The sequence below is a fragment of the Prionailurus viverrinus genome, chromosome A1 (assembly GCF_022837055.1).
Source record: "Prionailurus viverrinus isolate Anna chromosome A1, UM_Priviv_1.0, whole genome shotgun sequence".
Classification (NCBI taxonomy): Eukaryota; Metazoa; Chordata; class Mammalia; order Carnivora; family Felidae; genus Prionailurus; species Prionailurus viverrinus.
The window spans coordinates 12,614,269-12,634,332 of record NC_062561.1 but is presented as its reverse complement, the minus strand read 5'-3'; the positions used below and the strand labels follow the sequence as shown (position 1 = coordinate 12,634,332).

At 35.9% G+C, this 20,064-nt stretch overlaps 1 protein-coding gene across 3 annotated transcripts in view; it reads left to right on the top strand.

Moving 5' to 3' along the window:
- The window catches only part of STARD13 (StAR related lipid transfer domain containing 13), a 540,351-nt gene that overhangs the window by 126,945 nt on the left and 393,342 nt on the right, over positions 1 to 20,064 (top strand). The window contains exons 1-2 of one of the 3 annotated variants that reach the window (XM_047852644.1): positions 7,274 to 7,373; positions 16,942 to 17,099. The gene's annotated coding sequence lies outside the window, so the exon portion shown is untranslated. Of the gene's footprint in view, positions 1 to 7,273; positions 7,374 to 16,941; positions 17,111 to 20,064 lie in introns of those variants that run through there. The other 2 variants (XM_047852650.1, XM_047852656.1) reach the window with 2 other exon arrangements.

Genomic DNA, 20,064 nt, shown 5'->3' with positions numbered 1-20,064 from the left:
ATCCGCACTTTTTTTTTAATGTTTGTTTTATCTTGAGAGAGAGAGAGTGTGAGCAGGGGAGGGGAAGAGAGAGAGAGGAACGGAAGATCTGAAGGGGGCTCTGACCTGACAGCAGCAGCAAGCCCTATTCAGGGCTTGAATTCAGGAACCATCAGAGCATGACCCGAGCCGAAGTTGGAACGCTCAACTGACTGAGCTACCCAGGTGCCCCGTATTATTTTAAAATTATCTTATGCACTGATTTCTGCCACAAATTCTACCTAATCTGACATTAATATTAATACTGATGCATTCTTTAGTAGGATTTAAAGATGCTCACTGCTTCATTGGTAAATTTTCTGAATAATTCTTACATGCATCTCTATGAGTACTAAACCACTGGATTTTATTTCATTATACTCCAAGAGACTTTTTAGTGAGCGGATTTAAGCAATTTACAATTTTTTATAACTTACACAAGTCATTTCATTATAGAGAAATCATAAGGTACTAGTACTACAAAAAGAAAAATAATTAGCCAATATGTTAAATTTTTTTAAATGATTTGACAGACTAAGGACATTTTTTTCTAGTTTACTTTATAAATTTTAACACACAGACTTTAACATTTTTATGTAGCATGAATTATCAGTTGTCTTTTCCTTTGATTTCTGATCACTTTTGTGATTAAAAAAGGTCCTTTCTTTTCTAGAGATTAGATACTCATCTTCATCTTCTGATTTTTAGTTTTGCTTTCTTTACATAGATTACTTTGTTATCCCTAGAATTTATTTGATACACGTATATTTTACTTCAAACAAAAATATAGTTATTTTATACACAATATTTTTAGGCATACTTTATTTATGGCATTGTCATAAACATTCAATATTTATAATTATTATCAAGTACTAGAATTGTTTTAACTTTATCCCTTCACTTAGCATTAGTTATCAACATGATAAGTTCCACTCCCAAATACCGTAATTGTAAGAGAAAATAGGAATTAAGTATTTAAGACATGCAGGTAAAGCAGGGTTAGGGGACTGTAGTAAAAATGAACCTAAAAGAAATCAACTCCTGAAATTTTCGGTATTTTTAAAACAGCAATAATCTACATTGTTCAATTTTCAAAATTCCTTATGAATGTATTTTTGCTTTGTTGTAAATATACTGTAAGAAGTACTTTTCTTTGGATCTCTACCAAATGATCAGTGTTGTTTTCGGGTTTTTTTTTTTTTTATTCAATTACCGTATTTAGTTAGGACATTGGAAGAAAATGCCAGTATACTAGAAGACATTCTTCAAATCTTTTCTAATGCATTGTTTTATGTTTAAGATAATTTAATACTGGTGCAGAAATGACCATGGCAGAACATTGCTCTATCTCTAAAGCTTTGACATGTTTCAATTCCTTTCCTTTAGTTTACTTTGCCTCAGTTCCCTATATTTCTCCCAAGGTTACATTACAAAGATATCTACATACACTTGCTTTTGTATTTATTTTATCTCCTTTTTCTCTTCCCAATATCCCATGCTTTTATTGTAATTAAAAAAAAATTATCCCCTGGGTGCCTGGGTGGCTCATCTGGTTAAGCTTTGGACTCTTGATTTTGGCTTAGGTAATGATCTCATGGTTTGTGAGATCTCACGGTTTGAGATTAAGCCCAGCATCAGGCTCCATGCTGGTGGTGGAGCCTGCTTGTGATTCTCTCTCTCCCTCTCTGTCTGCTTCTCCCCTGCTCATGCTCTCGCTCTCTCTCAAAATAAATAAACATTATATATATATATAATATATATAAAATATATATATATTATATATATACATTGTATATATATACATTATATATATATGTGCCTTAAAAAGATTATCCTCAAGAAAAATTACTGTTTGCAAATATAGTATCCTAAATTCTCACATTAATGGAAAAAGTACAAGTATGCAAATCCAAATCTGTAGATATTTGTACAGCAGGAATTATTGTTGGGGAGAGATTATTGTAGTCCATACAAAGTGTTTAGTAACAAGAAATTTGCCTAATGGGACTGCATTTCATCTGGTACAGAAACACACTTAAGATAGTAGAGTTGATACAATGACTATATATAACTAAAGCACCAAAGCTACTGAGGAAGAGCTACATAGTTAATTCAGTAGTGTAAATGACTAATTCTAATCAATACATGGCTGAAATATTAATAATAAAACAGTTTACCATAGCAGTTGAAAAAGATCTACTGGAAAATGGCTGTTGTGGTAGTATTTAAAAGCCATATAAAAATACCTTTATATTTTTGCTTTTTCCAAAGTATTATAATAATTGGCATTGCTCAAATTAGTATAGCAAACTTAGATATTAAAATATTTTATCCATATCAAATGTCAAGGGCTTTAAATGTGCTATTATAATAAATGTATGATCTGCATCAGTACTCACGACTTTAAAAGAATATTTTATCCTTATATCAAATTATATCAATTATCATCAAAACATGTCCAGTATATGAGGCTTCTATTTAAGTGGATTGAAAACCAAAAATTTTATTATTTTAACAATACAATAACAAATGTAGCTCACCATCAGGGAGGACAGCCATTAAAATGAATACAGCAGAACAATTAATTCAAATTTATTTCCAAAGAATAACTTAACAGAAATGATACAGTTTGAGTGAGATTTAAAATACAACAAGCCAAAAGATTAGAAAGCCTAAAAACTGCAACTCAAATACCATGAAAGGCAGTAATAAGGCTTCCCAGATTCAACTACTAGTGACTGACAAAAGTATTATATATTGCCAGTGTACAAAGAACTAAAAACAGGTTTCAATATGAAGTAAAAATGTGAGTATCAGTACCATTAGGCTAAAATCCAAAGTATTAACAAGGCTAATGATTGTAGCAAAAATATTGATAAAAGGATATCTGAAATAGTTAAGACACTGGAAGAGTTGAATCAACTTATTTCAAAATTTCTCCTTGGAGAAATGCTTCTTTCCACAGATGCTCATTATACATCCATTTATCTATTATAGTGTTTTTTAAAGAAATTTTAAAAATTTTATTTATTTAGTTTGAGAGAGAGAGAGCATGAGGAGGGTTGGGGAGGGGCAGAGAGGGAGAAAGAGAATCCCAAGCTGATAGCGCAGAGCCAGGTGTGCAGGGCTCAACCTCAGGAACCGTGAGATCATGACCAGAGCCGAAATCAAGAGTGGGACAATTAACCTACTGAAGCACCCAGGTGGCCCTATGTTTTTAGGAACTAGGAGGAAAGATAAAAAAACAGAAAATGGAACCGGAAAGTAATTAATAGAAAATTAATATTTTTGAAAGCGAATGTGGCACTGGAGTCTTAATTACTATGTCAAACTCCATCAGTCCTTGATTAAAAGTAAACTACATCATCTCACATGATGCTTAATGACAAAATTAGCCAAGATAAATGGTGATGTTAATAGCCATAATAAATAAATGTCACAAATTACTAATTACATTTAGCCAACAAAGTAGCGTTGTTAATAATGCTCCCCAAATACAACAGGTAGCATTTCTAATGAATAGTTGGGGTTTACATCACACCTCTCTTTATCATGAGTGAATTCATAACAAGCTTCATTTAAAATGAGTCACAGAACATGTGCCTTTCCTTTCCTGGTTTAAATGGTTAATCAATAATGACTCAGATACAAAAGTACTAGGACTGTTAGGGCAATACCATTGTTTTAGGACAGGTTTTCTCAACCTTTTTTTTTTTTTTTTTTTTTCTTTCTTCCTTTTTCTGGTGGAGGCTAAAAGGGGAAAGAAAAGGACTGGAGTCCAGTGAACAAAATGATAATGATTTTTAAAAATTGAGGGGTAGACAATAGCCAAATGAACGCACCTGGCAATTACAAAAGTACAGGAACAACTCACAAATATAAAACCTCACGTAATTCTAAAAAGGTAGTTAGTGGGATAATAGCAATAATTAAGAACAGTTAACACATCTCAATATAGCACTGATGATACCCTGGCAGGAAAGCAACCTTCTTGAACATTATGGAAATTCCAACTGCCTGCATGTGTGCATATAAAGTAAGAGTCTGTAAAGTTGCCAGGAGTTGGTTGCACCACACAACTGAGTGGAGTACTGAATTAGAATCCTCAGTTATTTGTGGTAATGCAATAATCTTAGTCTATGAATACCAAATTTGGTAAGCCTTAATAACTCATTCAGCAGGTTACAACTAAGAAGCACTTAGTTGTCAGTAAAGATGAATGTATGAAATTGGCTCATTCATATGTAAGTATCAAAAATGAGCCTTACATTTTTCCATGTGGAGGGCTCTCAAAGCCCATGAATTTGCTTTAGAACAAGACTGACTTGGGGGCGCCTGGGTGACTCAGTCAGTTAAGCTTCCGACTTCGGCTTAGGTCACGATCTCAGAGTTTGTGGGTTCGAGCCTCATGTCCGGCTCTGTGCTCACAGCTCAGAGCCTGGAGCCTGCTTCAGATTCTGTGTCTCCCTCTCTCTCTCCCCCTCCCCCACTTGTGCTTGGTCTGTCAAAAATAAATGTTAAAAACGTAAAAAAACAAAGACAAAACTGATTTAAGGAACCCAATGTCTGACACCCACTTCAAAATAAACAATCTGGACCTAAAATACAAAGAAAACGTGTGATTAATATCTGATTTTATAAAAACACATAAAGACCAACCTCACTGATCTAATTTTGTGATAATTTACTTATATTTTAGACAGTATGGATTCCTGAGTTTACAATAAATTCATTCCTTTAATCACTTCAGCGATGTTATTGTTTTTGATTCATAAAAACCTTACTACATTATTGCAAAAGCAACATTTGAATTATCTTTGTTCATCTTTAGATATACTAATTTACAAATCAAGGTTATATCAGTAATTTCTATAGTAAAGGCAGTCACACTACAGTATTCCAAACTTTTTACTGATTTTAGGAATAATTTCAGCTATGACCGTAACAAGCCTGTCTAACAATTTGTATTTCACTTAGGAGCAAGAACAAAAGTGTGTCGTGTACTATCCTGTGTGAGGGTCAATAAACACAATGGCAGAGTTGGGATGTGACAGAATTAAGAGGAAAAGGCCTGCAGAGAAGATGAGATAAAGCCATTTTTACTAATGAGAGGGCCATTTTTACAAATGAAAGCATTGTGTCCGTTTGTAAATGGCACGGTGTGGGTGAAGTGAAGTGGGGTTGGTAAAGGATTAGGAGAAATAAGGGAACTTGGAGAGATTCAAAAGGCCGCTGAAAGACCCTGGCATCTTCCAATGGGTACAATTAGAATGGTTGTTGGAACAATTTTGTCCTTAATTTTAGTAATTTCTGACTGACTTTTAACAGCTAATGTGAAGGACAGAAATTACTGCAAAATAACTGAAACATTTAGTATACCTGGTGCTAGAGCACCCTCTATCACATGATCATATACTGAACATATATATGTATTAGTCGCTTTAATGGAATATTCATTTACATCTAACTTTCCCGGTTCTAAGGCTTAATTTATTACTTTCCAGCAAAGGGGTCAAAGGCCTACACATCTCTCCAGTTCTAGTATCATCATTATCTCTTATCTCTCCTGCACTAGCAAAGAGCATTAATGACAAAGCAGTCCTGAGCTCCAAATTATTCCGTGTGGTCCTTGTACCAACAGCTTAAATCTCACCGGAGAATTTATCAAGCCTCTGATAATCCAGCTCTGGCCCTAGCTGTTCCCAGTTAGAAACTCAGAAGTTACAACCAATGTTTTAATAAGCCTTCCAGGGGCTTCTGATGCATGCCCAAGTTTAAGAACCACGGCTATAGACGGAAACAGAGGAGCAGCCAAGTTAGCAGGTGCTAATATACGAATTCTAAAGGAAACTTACTTCACTTTCATTATATAGTTTGATACTCAGTTAAAACACCATTCCAGTAAAACACTGAAAACAATCTCATGCTAGCTACCTAATATCGCCAGGCCTACACGCTTCCAGGGAAATCTAGGTTTTCAAGTAAGAATTCATGATCAGGGACGACTTTACCACCATTTTGCTGACTTTAGGGAAATTATTTTTCCTCTCTGGTTATCAAAAAGTAGTACGCCATGCAAACAAATCTATACGTAGCCTGAGTGTTTCTGAAACTAAGTTCCTAAAATTTCCTTATCCTGTTTTGTTTTTAAAGTTTTATTTAAATTCTAGTTAGTTAACATATAGTGTAGTATTAGTTTCAGGAGAAGTGGGTGAATCTAGCCTATTTTTTTTTTAATTTTTTTTTTTAATGTGTATTTATTTTTGAGACAGAGAGAGACAGAGCATGAACGGGGCAGGGGCAGAGAGAGAGGGAGACACAGAATCGGAAACAGGCTCCAGGCTCGGAGCCATCAGCCCGATGGCTCGAACTCACGGACCGCGAGATCGTGACCCGAGCTGAAGTCGGACGCTCAACCGACTGAGCCACCCAGGCGCCCTGAATCTAGCCTATTTTTAATAAAAATTACCCACTAACTTCCACACTTCTGGACGGGCTCCAAGCGGACACACTCCACACTTTTACAACACTGCCTTAATACGTGAAAGGAAACAAAAGCTTTTACATCAGAGGCCAACGGAAGCCACAAAGCCTGAGCCATCTTCCCACCAAGTGTGAAATGGAGGACCCCATTCCCGACACACTAAGAAATTCACGCTGCTCAGAAACAAGGCATGTGGAAGCGTAAAAAGAAAAACGCTTTTTCTGGGCTTAAAACTAGAGAAAGAAATCTGTTGGCTCTCCATCTTGTAAATACACAGACACTCCTACGAGCGGCAGCCGCTTCAAAGTCCTGCGAAGTCCCTCCTGCGCGGGAACTCCGCAGGGCGGAGACTCGGGCCCCTCCCTTCCGGGGGACGGGAGAGAGAAAAACGCTGGGGTCGCGATTTCTCTGGAAGGTTCGGAGAGAAAGGTGCGCGCTCCCCCTCCGCAGGCGGTGGGAGACACGGCGCCAGATGGCGCTGCCGCACCGAGAGCCGGAGTCGGGGTGGCTAGGGGGACGGGAAGACGCGTCACCGGATCCTTTTCTTCGTGTCTGTCGCCGGAAATGCGCGCTGGCGCCAGCTTCTGGTCCCGGATATTAAGACTTCTGGAGAGTTCCCGCGTGAGGGCGGGGCTAGAACCGGAACCGAACGGCGACCGTCGGGCCGCGGGGCGGAAGCCCGGGGCGGTGCCAGCGGGGGCGGCCTTGTGGTGCGCGCGCCTCTCTAGGCGGGTGCGCGAGGCGGAGAGCGCGGAGGGGCGGGGTCTCGCCGTGTGCATGCGCACTTTGGGGACGTAGTCGTCACTGGCGTGAACGTCTTTCTCTATCTTAGCACGTTTGCGGCCCGGCGAGAGGCGGAAGTGGTGACGTAGTAGGTTTTTTTTGTTTTTTTTTTTTTTTTTTTTCGTCTCTTCCCCTCCCGCCTACAGGGTTTGGGTTTCTAGCTGTGAGTCAGGTTTCTGGAACTGTCTGTGGAAAGTTAATGGTGTATGAGGTAAAAACTCGAGCTGTATTTTCCTCTGGACTCTAAAGTGAGCTAGATGTTTGCTGGGCGCGGTCCCAGTGCTGGTATAGACCCAGCTTTTCCGTCTAAATCAGACTTTTCCTCTAAATGTCTGATCCGGCGTGATCCACCCACTGTTTCTTTAAGCATCAATCATGAGGCGGTCCCAAGGAAAGGAACGCAGGCAAATAGACTATTCCTGCGGAACCCAAAACAGTTACTTAAGGAAGCGTGCTTTTGCTTTTTAACAGTACTTCGCAAGAATTGAAGTTCATCCGGCTTTATTTTTCTGTTTTTGTTAGTGTAAACAATTTAATTGTGCATCTTGTGGTGTAGTCTTAGTGTTTATCACACTTCGTTAACTAAAGTAAGGCTGCTTGTACAAATCGTTACAAAGGAAAATTCTGCCCTTTTTTCATTTTTGCAAAGTAGAGGTAAACCACTTTTACGGATGAACCATAGTACCTAGTGAAGAGTGTACTAGTTTCCTTTTGTTTTTAGATGCAGCATGGAAACAACTAAGTACGTTGCAAAAATAAATGTGTCCATCCTGTTTTAATTTTAGATTGGAGAAGTATCAGCTGCAAAGTGACAAATTTATTCAGTTTTAGTAAACTTTTATCTACGTTTTTCAGAGCTCTTTTTGTGGCCTACATAAGACGGAGTACTTGTGAAAGCCAGAGCAAAAGGAATAGAGACTTAAGTGGATATACGGGGAGAAACAGGTGGACCGAGGAATACTAGAAAGTTAGATTGTCTCTAGTAGCCATATGAGGACACTCTTACTGTTTTTCGATAAACCCTCTTGGGGGGTCTTGGTAGTAGGTGTAAAGAAAGCTGAGGGTTGAGGAGAGCCATGACATGTTTTTATGAAGAACCAAGAAAAAAAATGTGGGCAATATTGCAGTAGCACCAGAAGGACCAGAAATAGGACAAGCAGGAACCAAGACGTCCAGGAAAATTAAAAACAAACATAGTGGAAGATATTAGAAAACATTGAAGGGGAAAGAGCAAATATGTGATGGATGTGGAAAGAGACTGATTTAGACAGTGAGGGAAAATCATTTTTAGACCTCAACCTGAATGTGTAGAGTAAGGAATAAATTCTTAGTGTTAGATGTTTCAGCTTTGGGTAGTTGAAACATGTAGTTGCAAGAGTGCTTAATTTTGCCGCCATTAGTAATTTACACTAACCTAGTTCTTCCTAGTTAAAAAAAAAAATCAATTTATTTAATTTATAGTCACAAATAGTGACATTTACATCACTTGTCTGCAAATACCTCACTCAACTCTTGTCCCTCACTACTACTTGCCTGCAAAACCCTGCTCATGTAGGAACTCATGCATTTATGTTTTATGTGCTTACACTCAACGGCATAACAATCGGATGGACTAACAGTGATCTCACACCTAAATGGGCTCTCCACTGTGTCTAGTCCTCCAGCTCCTTTTCTCTCGTTACCTTGCTTTCTTCTGGAAACCAGATACTCCATTCTTCCTCCTCCTTTCTCAAGTTACCATCTGCCTCCTCAACCAATGACTTTGACTCATACTTGATTAAAAACTAAAATTGTGAGTCTAAGCTAAGAATTCTGGCCTCCTAGCATCTACTCTACCTGCACGTGTACTCTTTAAACATCTTCCCTCTCATTTAAAAGGATTTAATCTCATTTAATCTCAATTAATGTCATTTAATCTCATTTAAAAGGTCTCTCTCAAATGCCAACACCTGATGCTGTTAACCTTTAGTTTTAGCCATTTGAGTGGGTATAGGTGTTAATTTTTGTGAAGTGTGTTTAAAACTTTTGCCCATTTTTAAAATGGAGTATTATAATTGAGTTGTAAGAGTTGTTTATATATTATGTTTGCTGTTTTCTTTATTGAATTATGAATGACATACAAAAAGCTGTATGTATTCAATGTGTACAATTTGATCAGTTTGGAGAGAAGCATACATCCACAAAACTATCACCACAGTGTCTATTGTAAATACATTGATCACCTGCCAAAGTTTCCTCCCACGCATTTTATTTATTATTCTTTTGTGATAAAATCACTTCACCTAAGATCTACCCTCTTAGCAAATCTTTATGTATATTATACATTATTGTTAACTATTAGCTCTGTGCTGTACAGTAAATCTCTAGAATTTACTCATCTTGTATAACCAACATGGTAGCCTCTAATACCTCTCCATTTCCCCTTCCGCTTATACACATTTGTTGCCAAAGTGTGTGTTGTGAATATTTTTCTACCAGTTTGTGGCCTATCTTCTCATTTTCTTAATAATGTATTTTGAAGAGCAGTGTTTGTGAGTTGTATTTTTCTAAGAATTTGTAGATATTATCCAAATATTAAAGTTCATTAGCATAAAGTTGTAAATAAAATCCTATTATATTTTTAATATTCATAATTAATACATTTAAGCCTATTACCTGTCGAAGGTTAATTCGTCTGTATGGCATAACAGTAGGAGTTGATATTTATATTTTTCAAAATGAAAATCCAGTTATTCCAGCAGCATTCATTGAAAGGATTATCCTTTCCCCCATTGAATTACTTTGGCATCTTTGTCTGATTTTCTGAATATCTGCTTAGTTCCATTGAAAAGTATTTGTCCTTATGCCAACTTATTCAACATCCTTTTTTCTCAAAATTGTTTTGATCATTCTGAGTCCTTTGCATTTTAACATGAATTTTAGAATTGGTGTTTCTGTTTCTAAAAAAACCTGGTGGGATTTTGATTGGGATTCTGTTGAATCTGTTGATCAGCTTGGGGAGAATTGACATCTTAACAATATTCAGTTTTCCAATCTACAATCATGGCATATCTTTCTATTTATCTTGGTCTTTAATTTCTCTATGTAATTTTCAGCATACAAGTCTTGCACATATATTGTTAAATTTTTTCCTATTTCTTGTTTTGTATTTATTATAAATGTATTGTTTGAATTTAGATTTTCAGTTTTAAGTCATTTTACTTTTTAGTTCTAGAATTTGTGTTTGATTCTCTCTTTATTTTTCGTGTTTATTTATTTATTTTGAGCATGAGAGAGAGAGGAGAGAGAGAATTCCAAGCCTGCTTTTTATTGTTATTTTGGAATTATCTCCTCTAGAATCCAGGAACCGTGAGATCATGATCTGAGCTGAAATTAAGAGTCAGATGTTTAACCAACTGAGCCACCCAGAAGCCCCTAGAATTTTTACTTGATTCTTAAAGATTCTACTTTTTAGGTGAAATCTTGAAGTCTGTGCCTCATAACTCCAATATTTAAATCATCTGTGGATATTGTTTCTATTGACTTTTTCTTATTCCTGTTTCTTCATATGTCCAGAAATTCTTAATGGAATGCTGTCTTTGTTTATGAAAAAATTAGACTCTAAACAATGGTTTTACTTCCATAAGGGATTTTACTTTTGTTTCTGTTAAAAAGGTAGGCCAAGGGTAGAGTACCTTAATCTGTATGGTTTTCAGTCTGTTAGATCTGGTCTATTTCAGGTCCCTTCTTACTCCTAGGATGGCCCTTTTCTGTGTCCCAACCAAAATCCAAAGGTATTTTTTTAAAGTTTTTATTTATTTTTGGGAGAGAGGGGCAGAGTGAGAGTGGGGGAGGAAGAGAGAGAGAGGAAGACACAGAATCCGAGGCAGGCTCCAGGCTCTGAGCTGTCAGCACAGAGCCCTACGTGGGGCTCAAACTTATGAACTGTGAGATCATGACCTGAGCCGAAGTTGGATACTTAACTGACTGGAGCCCCAAGCCTGAGGTATTTTTAAAGGCCGTTCCTCATTGGTTGTCCTTGAACTCCAATTTTTATTTTCTCAGAAGCAAGGGACTCCTGAAAGCTATTCTTGGCTTCTCTACTTCTTAACTACCACTTTCTAAGTGACTTCCCAGCTTCAGGAACAGCTTCTAAATTGGCAAATAGGTAAAAGGGAAGAACAGTTGAATATGGACAGACTTCTCCACACCTTCTCCTGTCCTCTTTAAGAAACCATCAAAAAGATCCCTTTTGTATTTTTACACAGCTTTTCAAGTTATTCACAGTTGAGAGGATGGGTCTGATTAAAAAGAAGGAGAAGAAAAGTGAAGAAAAGAAGTCCATCATTGGCAGAAGTGGAAGTCCCTTTTAATTTGAGAGTCTCAGTGATGCTAATAAAGAGTATTCTTTTTCTTTATCAGTCACTGTTGCTTGTCCCCAAATACCAGAAACAATCCAGGAGACACACCAGTGGCTTTCTGTCTTGCTTCTGGATGGGTCTCTAGGGCCTCCTGGAAGTGATACCCCCTTGCCACAGATGGGTTCCTGGAAACTACCCTATTCTTTAGAGTTTGCCTACCTGTGTCTTCTGTCCTTTGCTCCTCCTGCGGGGGGCCCAGGTCATTCTGTTTTCACACAAACCAAACACTACTGTGCTGTAGCTGTAAATTCACTCTGTTGCTTTCGGTATTCTTATAATACAAGCATATATTGCAGTCAGGCAAGAAGAAATACATCCCTTTATTTTTATAGATAGCAATAAAGAAATATATGCTCCCCAGACAGCAAATGGATTTAATTTCTTATTGTAATTTCAAGCAATAATTCTACAAAACTTTGTCCAACAGCTCATAGGTGTGCTCATAGGTATGAGTGCATAGGTATGAGCAGGACATTGTCCCAGACTCCCCACTTCTTGCAAGGAGAAATTGAGTAAGTTATTTAAGTTTTCTAAGCCTCAGTTTCTCTAATTTGAAAAACAAGATGTCTACTTTCCAGGGTGATTGTTGGGTTCAAAAAAAAAAAGATACTATTTGCAAAGTGTCTGATAAATGATAGGTTCTATTTTTATGTATAAAATTATTTCTATAGATTTCAGGGAGGAACTGGTCAGCCATAATTTGTCCACATGGCAGCAGTATTTCAGAGCCCCATAATATTTTAAGATTTCTGTTAATCACATGATCGACCTTTTATTAAATACTGAACACTACACTAATACATTAAGATGCAGAAACTATGAAACAACTTGCCTCACAGATATGTAGAAATAGCTTGTCCATTTTATTAGAAGCCTTGGTCAGAACTGTTCCGAAACAGTCTCATCACCCTTAGGGTTCAAGTATAAGACTTTGTGATTTTGTTCTCTTGCTGCTATTTAATGAATCCTGAAATAGTTTTTGTTACCTAAAATAAAATTTGATAGAGTTTAACTTAGAATAAAATTTAATATAAAGCAGCTCTAATATGGGTCATTTCCAAGGGAATTTTATTACTAACAAACCAATAGAACATTATAGTGAGGCAGTTTCACTTAGAAAACTGTATGACACAATGGAAAGGGAGCTTGGCTTTAGCATATTAATAATTAGCTTGACTCATCCAGAGGTTGGAGGAATAGGCTGTTATCAAAAGTCTTGGGAAGTTCTGTTTGGTGTGCTGGCAGAGAGCTTTCTTCTTTCTTTAGAGAAGAAAACCAGTTTATTTTATAGTAGAATGTTTGTAAAAAACTATCTGCTGACTTTTCTCTCTTAACCTTGTTCTTCAGATTATTCTAGCCTTGACACAGCTGTAAACCCCTTGAATACAAACACTTTGCCCAGGTTTTATCATGTCAACTCTCATACCCATTTCTAAGGTCTACCTACTGAATTTCTGGTTTATCAAGGGGGCATAATAGTTATGCAATAAATATGGACTGGGTAATAATATAAGATTCTCAGATCCAATAGATTCTCCTGTCATAAGAAAATACCACTCAAAATAAAATATTCTATTTTCTGATTTCGATTTCCTTTATTATATGGTGGTTTGTTTTTATTCTACCAATCTATAAATAAATGTAGCTTGGAACAGATAAAATAAAAAAGCATTCTTACATATGGACTATAGAATTACTCAAATTATGTTCCACTGATTAAATTTCCCAATTTCCTTGCTTTAGAAATGCATGTGCATAGAAGTAATGGCAATACAATTTAGTACTCTAATTCATCATTTGTCTTGCTTCACCATTTTTTTCCACATTTGAGTTCCCAGTTCTTTAACTGTATTAATCGGGTTTCACATTTAATTGTATCTATTCTGTAATTGGGTAAACTAGAATTATTTGTAATTCTTTTGGAACAGTCACATATTAAATTTATTTATATGCACACACAGAAAATTAAATGTCAAGCCTAGAGTGGCTTTCCCATAACCCTGCCCTATTAATGTCTTAAAAATCACCAAATGCTCTTATTCCAGATCATGATGAGGTCAAGCTGGAGTGTTAAATCTGACCTCTATGTGTTCTATAAGGGATTGCTCAGTCCTATTACAATCTAGTAGTTTAAGTATAGATTTTCTGACAGTCATCTTGCCTTTTATAATGTGCTTAAATGGAACAGTAAAACAAATGTGCCTTTTACTGCTCTGAATGGGATTATTGTAGAGCTATAAGAAGAAGCCATAAACAAGGGTGCAGCATTTCCTTTATTCCCAAAACACAAATAGTCACATTGAGGACTGGAAAATATTTACTTCAGCTTTCGTAATAAGAGAAAGAATATAAACTTTCTATGTTCTAAATAAAGTTGATGTTAGAACCTAACAACTGATATAGTCTAAGAAGTACCTCTCTACCCTGCCTTCCTTTGGAGCAGCCCTTTGTTATATCCCTTTAATTCATGTAATTGAATTATTTTTAAAATTAAAACAGTAAATTGATAATTGATAATCTCCCAATTATCTGCTTCTTGAAGTTTTATTTTTAAATTACTAAAAATCAATTATATCCTTAGTTGATTGCCTTTGGTTTTCTTTGGTAGAACTTAAAATACAAAATGTGTTTTACTTAAGTGTATTAATTTGAAATTGTTATAGTTCAAATATAATTCCATGTAACTCTTCCTCAACTGCTTTTAAATCATAAATAATCATTTTCATGATTAAATATTTAGTTATCTATGCTAAATTGCTTTTAAGTCATCAATATGAATGTTCACATGGTGCTAAAATTTCCAGTTAGTGCATTTTTTACTTTGGTTTTTATTTTTGGTTAGTCATATTCAGATTTATTTGATAATAACGACCCATTTCACTTCTTGTATTTTATCCAGAATTTGAAAAAGTTATTAGATTAAAAAAGAAAAACAAAGCATTTTAATTTTCCCTACTATCTGTTTTGGGGGTTACTGTTTCATTTGTAATGAATAGTTTGGATAGTAGATGATCATAGTTTACAGATTAATGAAAGAAAATTAAGTTTTTAGAAAGTAATATTGAAACAGACACAATCCCTACCCTCGTGGTATTTACAGTAGGCATTTAGTAATTAGATTCAGGGGGTAAATATCTCCAAAGACCATTGAAATGTTCTATAGCCATTTTTAATAGTGTTTCAACAGTGGATTGTATGTATAAAAGAAATATATTAGAAAAGGAAATGGTCTTTTCTGCTTACATAACAGCATACATGATCCCAAAATTGAGGCTGAAAAAATGCATGAAAAAAAAATCAAGCATATGACTTCAAACATCTTTATTTATTTATTTTTTTAATTTTAGAGAGCATGTGAGTGGGGGAAAGGGGCAGAGGGGCGGGGGGGGGGGGGAAGCTTAAGCAGGCTCCATGCTCAGTGAGGAACCCAAAATGACCTGAGCCAAAATCAAGAGTCAGATACTCAACTGACTGAGCCACCCAGACACCCCAGATTTCAAAAATCTTTAAAACAAAGATTACATGATTAAATGATTAAGAACAAGAGACTTTTTTAAAAATGTTGAATTCAAAAGTCTATCTTTGGAATTATATTTAAATCCAAGTAAAATATCTTTCTCCACTGTCTTCAATTATTCTCCTTGTTTGGTTCACAACACTTACACAGCTTAGAGGCAACTTTACACACAATAGCACATCATCCGGTGAAGACATTTGGGTATCACTGAGCTTGAGTATCTGATACTCCCAAATAATATAATTTTTAAAGACCTCATCTTTTATGGTAGGAGACTCCAAGATGTAAAATAAAGAGACATTGTATTGATAATGAGAACTCTGAGACTAGAAAAAGTGAAAAGCTGACTAGGTTAACAAAAGGTACTATTTCAGGGTTGCTGATTGGCTTTTCTTGACAGCCCCAAAGCATTCCTATTTTAATGTTTTAACTCCACTTACCTCTACTTATTGATCAGTAGATAATTATTGACAAATTCTAAGTACAAAGCTCTTTCCAATTTTCTGATGAATATAAAGAAAGTATAAAATATGTCCTTCCTTTTTAGGAACTTTGAGAATAATTGGTACTAATTGAATGGAAAATACCTTGTAATCAAGTATGAGATGGTATCTCAGACTGTGATAGTAAAGAAAGGCACTGATAATGACAGCCACCATTTTGTTAAGGGCCTAATGTGTGTAGAGCTTTCCTCCAGGGTGGGACAACGTTGAAAAGATTGGGGAAAAATATCCAGGTTTACATGGCCAGTAGTGTAACAATCTGGAATCGGCATTCTTAAGGCTTTACTATTTAAAGCAGGCTCCTTAAATTTCTCTGCCTGGAATCTCCAGCAAGAGGCTTTTTCCTGACTGGTTACTTTAGCCTTCAACCAACACTTAGCTGCAGGCATTTGATGAGTTCACCTCATCCAGATTTTTTCCTTTGGGTTCTCAAAAAAAGTGATTCTTTCCCTTAAGTATATCTCTTGGGCAAAGCAGTCCTTTTTAAAGTCTTTTTGGCTGGATTCTTCATCTGGAAGGTGCACACATCTTTGGTCCACACAAAACACTTGTCCTTCCTTGGCTAAGCTGTACATAGAAGTACAGTGAGTTGCTGCCTTAAGTGAACATGGGCACTGTTACACTTTACATTCTTCTTATCTGAGTTAGACACCAGATATGAATCAGACTAATTCATAATTCCGTGAGATACAAGGAAACAATTGCTCGAAAGTACAACTTTTTTGATAAACCCAAGTATCATAAATTTCTCTCTTACGTTTTCATGACAAGAATTGTGTACACACATCACACTATACACAAAACTCAGTTTCAGGTGTATTATGATCTTAAGAGTGAAAGTCAAAGCTTGAAAACTTTTGGAATGTTTTTATGACTTCAAAATAGAATTTCTTAAAAGATACTAAAAAAGAAAGCCACAAAAGAAGATGAAAATTAAATGAAGGGATCAGAAGAAATGCTAAAAACTTTTTTCAAAAAAACTTTTCTGAAATAAAAAGGATTAAAGTTACATGTTGAAAGAACTCATCATGCACCTAAGAATATCAACCCAGAATGACTAACACAAAGATATTCTAGTACAATTATTAGGTTTAGGAGAAAAGCAAAGTGTTATTTGACTTTGGGGGTGGGGGAACACACAATTTATAGGATATTATAAGTAGATATACGTTAGACTTTTCAAGAGCAACATTTTATGTTCAAAGACAATAAGATTCTCTCATTTCTTTCCTTTAGATTCTCAGGGAAAGAAGATGCCAGCCAAGCATTTTGTATCCAGTGAAACTGACTTTCAAGTGAAAAAAGCCAGGGAATCTTCAGCTTTTTCTGAAAGATCTATCAGAGTTTGAGCTTCAGGTAGCCTAATGACCAGAGGGACATCGACAGAAGGACTGGTGAGCATTAAGTATGTAGTTCTTAGTAGGACTAAGACTAAATGAAGGCTAAGAGAATCAGAGTATAGTATATAATGCTAAAAATGTCAGAAGGGAGGGAGAACTGGGAACAGCATATGCAAAAAAAATTTTTTTTAAGTGCTTTTAGTATTCATGTAGTGGTAGTATTAATATTGTTATTTTGAGACTATTCTGTGTATTATATGAGCTAAAAACAAATGAGTTATTATGGGATATTCTAATTCTGTGTCCTTGGGAACCAATATTCTCATGTAGAAGGAAGGATAAACAAATATAATAGCTTAGAGATTAAATACAACTTTTGTAAATCCTAAATTTGAATTGTAGCTATCAGTATGAACTCCTGAAGCACCTCTCTGTCTCCCTGTTGAAAACAACTAGAAATGAATGATCAAGACAGTAGCAATAATTATCCCATTATGTGGAATGTGTTCTTGGAATACAATTTCTCATTAAAAGAAATCAGAGTTTCTTTCTTTCTTTCTTTCTTTCTTTCTTTCTTTCTTTCTTTCTTTCTTTACTTATTTTGAGAGAGAGAGAGAGAAAGAGCACAAACAGGGGAGGGGTAGAGAGAGAGGAAGAGAGAGAATCCCCAGGAGGCTCCACACTGTCACTACAGAGCCCGATGCAGAGCCTGATCTCAAAAACTGTGAGATCATGACCCAAGCCGAAATCAAGAGTTGGATACCTGACTAACTGAGCCACCCAGGTGCCATGAAATCAGAACTTTTTGAAGAAGTTTCTAATTCTAGATTTAGAGGACGAAATGTACAAGATGAACCTAGAATAGCTTGTCATTTCTTGGCTAGGTAGCTACCAAATACTACTAAGTTCTCAAGAACCAACTTGAAAAGTTCCCTATCGGCCAAAGGTAGAACACTGTGAACTTTAATCATGGAAATAATTGCTGGATTGAAAGTCATCAAATATATTTAAATCCATGTGTTCATAATGATATTTTTTTAAAAAAGAACTGATCATTTTTAGAAGATGATAGGGAACCAGTTCACTATCTTGAAAACTAATGTGTAATGAAGTGAAAGACTCAAACATTTAGCCTATATGAACTGTAACACTGGGTAACCAAATAATAAATGAAAAAAACATTCCTCTATAAACATTCCAACTGATAAATGAAAAAAATAATTAAAATATAATTGTGTTGCTACCCTCAATGAATTCATAAATACAGCTAGTTAGCATTAATAGCTGATAATATCATAAAAAAGATAATCAGATATTATATACTTCTTGAAGGAAGCACTCAGCACTACCAAGAGTCATACCAAAGGGATGGAATCCAAATCTGATTCACATTCTGATTTTCAGAAAAACAGAAGATAGGAACAAGTTGAAATTACTATTGAGCATGCAATTTGCAAATTCGGACTGTGGAAAACTACAGAGTGTACAAAAAACTTGGGTTTTTCAACAGATAAATTTGACAGAAATAATTATAGATTAAGAAAGTTCAAAGATATCAAAAAATTTATAAAGGGGACTAAACTTTAGCATCTAGGGATACACATTTGACTGATAAAGCTATGAAAAATACAAGGAAATAATTACTGTAAAAGTCAGGATAACAGTTCCTTTTGGGAATGAACAGAATATGGAGTATATTGGGAGATTTTGTTGGGGGAGGGGGCAGAGTTCTGGCAAAGTTTTACTTCTTGCCCTGATGCTGGTTAAAAGCTTCCTCAAAGTTGAGTAATTCATTAAGGCATGCATCTGTTTGTGTGCTTTTCTGTATCTCTATTTTACAATAAAGACATTGTTTTGAAAAAGCATTTCCAAAAAAAGAGAAGGAGCAGAGGCAAGGGAGTGTTGAACTCATAAGAGAAATCTTAAACTCCTTGATACTTATTGTTTAACTTTCTGTATTGTTTAACTTTCTGCGTTGTAAAATACTACAACAACAAAAAACCCACAGGGTTCTGATTACCTACAGAAAAAAGTCCAACTCCTTAATATGCGGCTTCTTATCTGGGGACCCCCATTTCAGTTTCATACATCATCTGTTGCCATTATCCACCAGTTCCCATCAGATGGAGTCAGATAAAACTCAATGTTCTTTAAATATGCTGTATTCTTTCTGTGCTTTCATGTCTTTGGGCTTCTCTTCCCCTGAAACAGTACATAGTACTCTTCCTTCAGAACTCAGTTTAAAGGTTATTTCCTTTTTGAATTCTTCCTTTTCCCCAGGCAGAATTATTTGCTGTTTTGTCTGTGTTCCCACACTGTTGTGTATATACTTTGGTTTCAATCCTTGTAATATTATCTGTCTACATGGCTCCTTCTCCCTAGACTAGAGCTCTTCAGGAAAATACATTCATTTTGCTTGGATAGTGCTTGGCATATGAGTGAATGAATGAATGAATGGAATGGCTCCAAAGATCCTTTGCCTAAGGAAGCCACTGGGGACAGGGGAAGGATATGGATACTACAATCAACTGTGTACAAGTGATAAATAAAGCCAAAAAACTTCTGAAGCTTGCCCTATATGTCACTACATTAAGTAGAACTGTATGTCATCATGAATCGTCTGTGTTCTCACATCTTATGTTTTGTTCTGTCACTCCTATAACCATCTTCTACAGATCCCATGGTGGGATTTGAAAGAGATATTCAGGTTCTTCAATCAGCATGACACTAACATTTTCTTAGTCTGTACATGTTGGGTCTCTAAGGACTATTTTGTGGTACTTGATCCATCAGAAAGGGTGTAGTCATAACTCTCATAGAAGTTATAACACAATTAGAGCTCTGGCTTCCTGAAGCCCTAACAATATCTTGATAAAATGTGGGCTAAAAAACAAAATGGGAAGTAGTAGATAAAATCCTATTAGTAGGCCCTATTAATCTAATTAGTAGGTCCCATTTTAATCTAATGAGATGGCAGAGACATTGAGAACTCAAGTAACTTGCTCAGGTCACACAACAG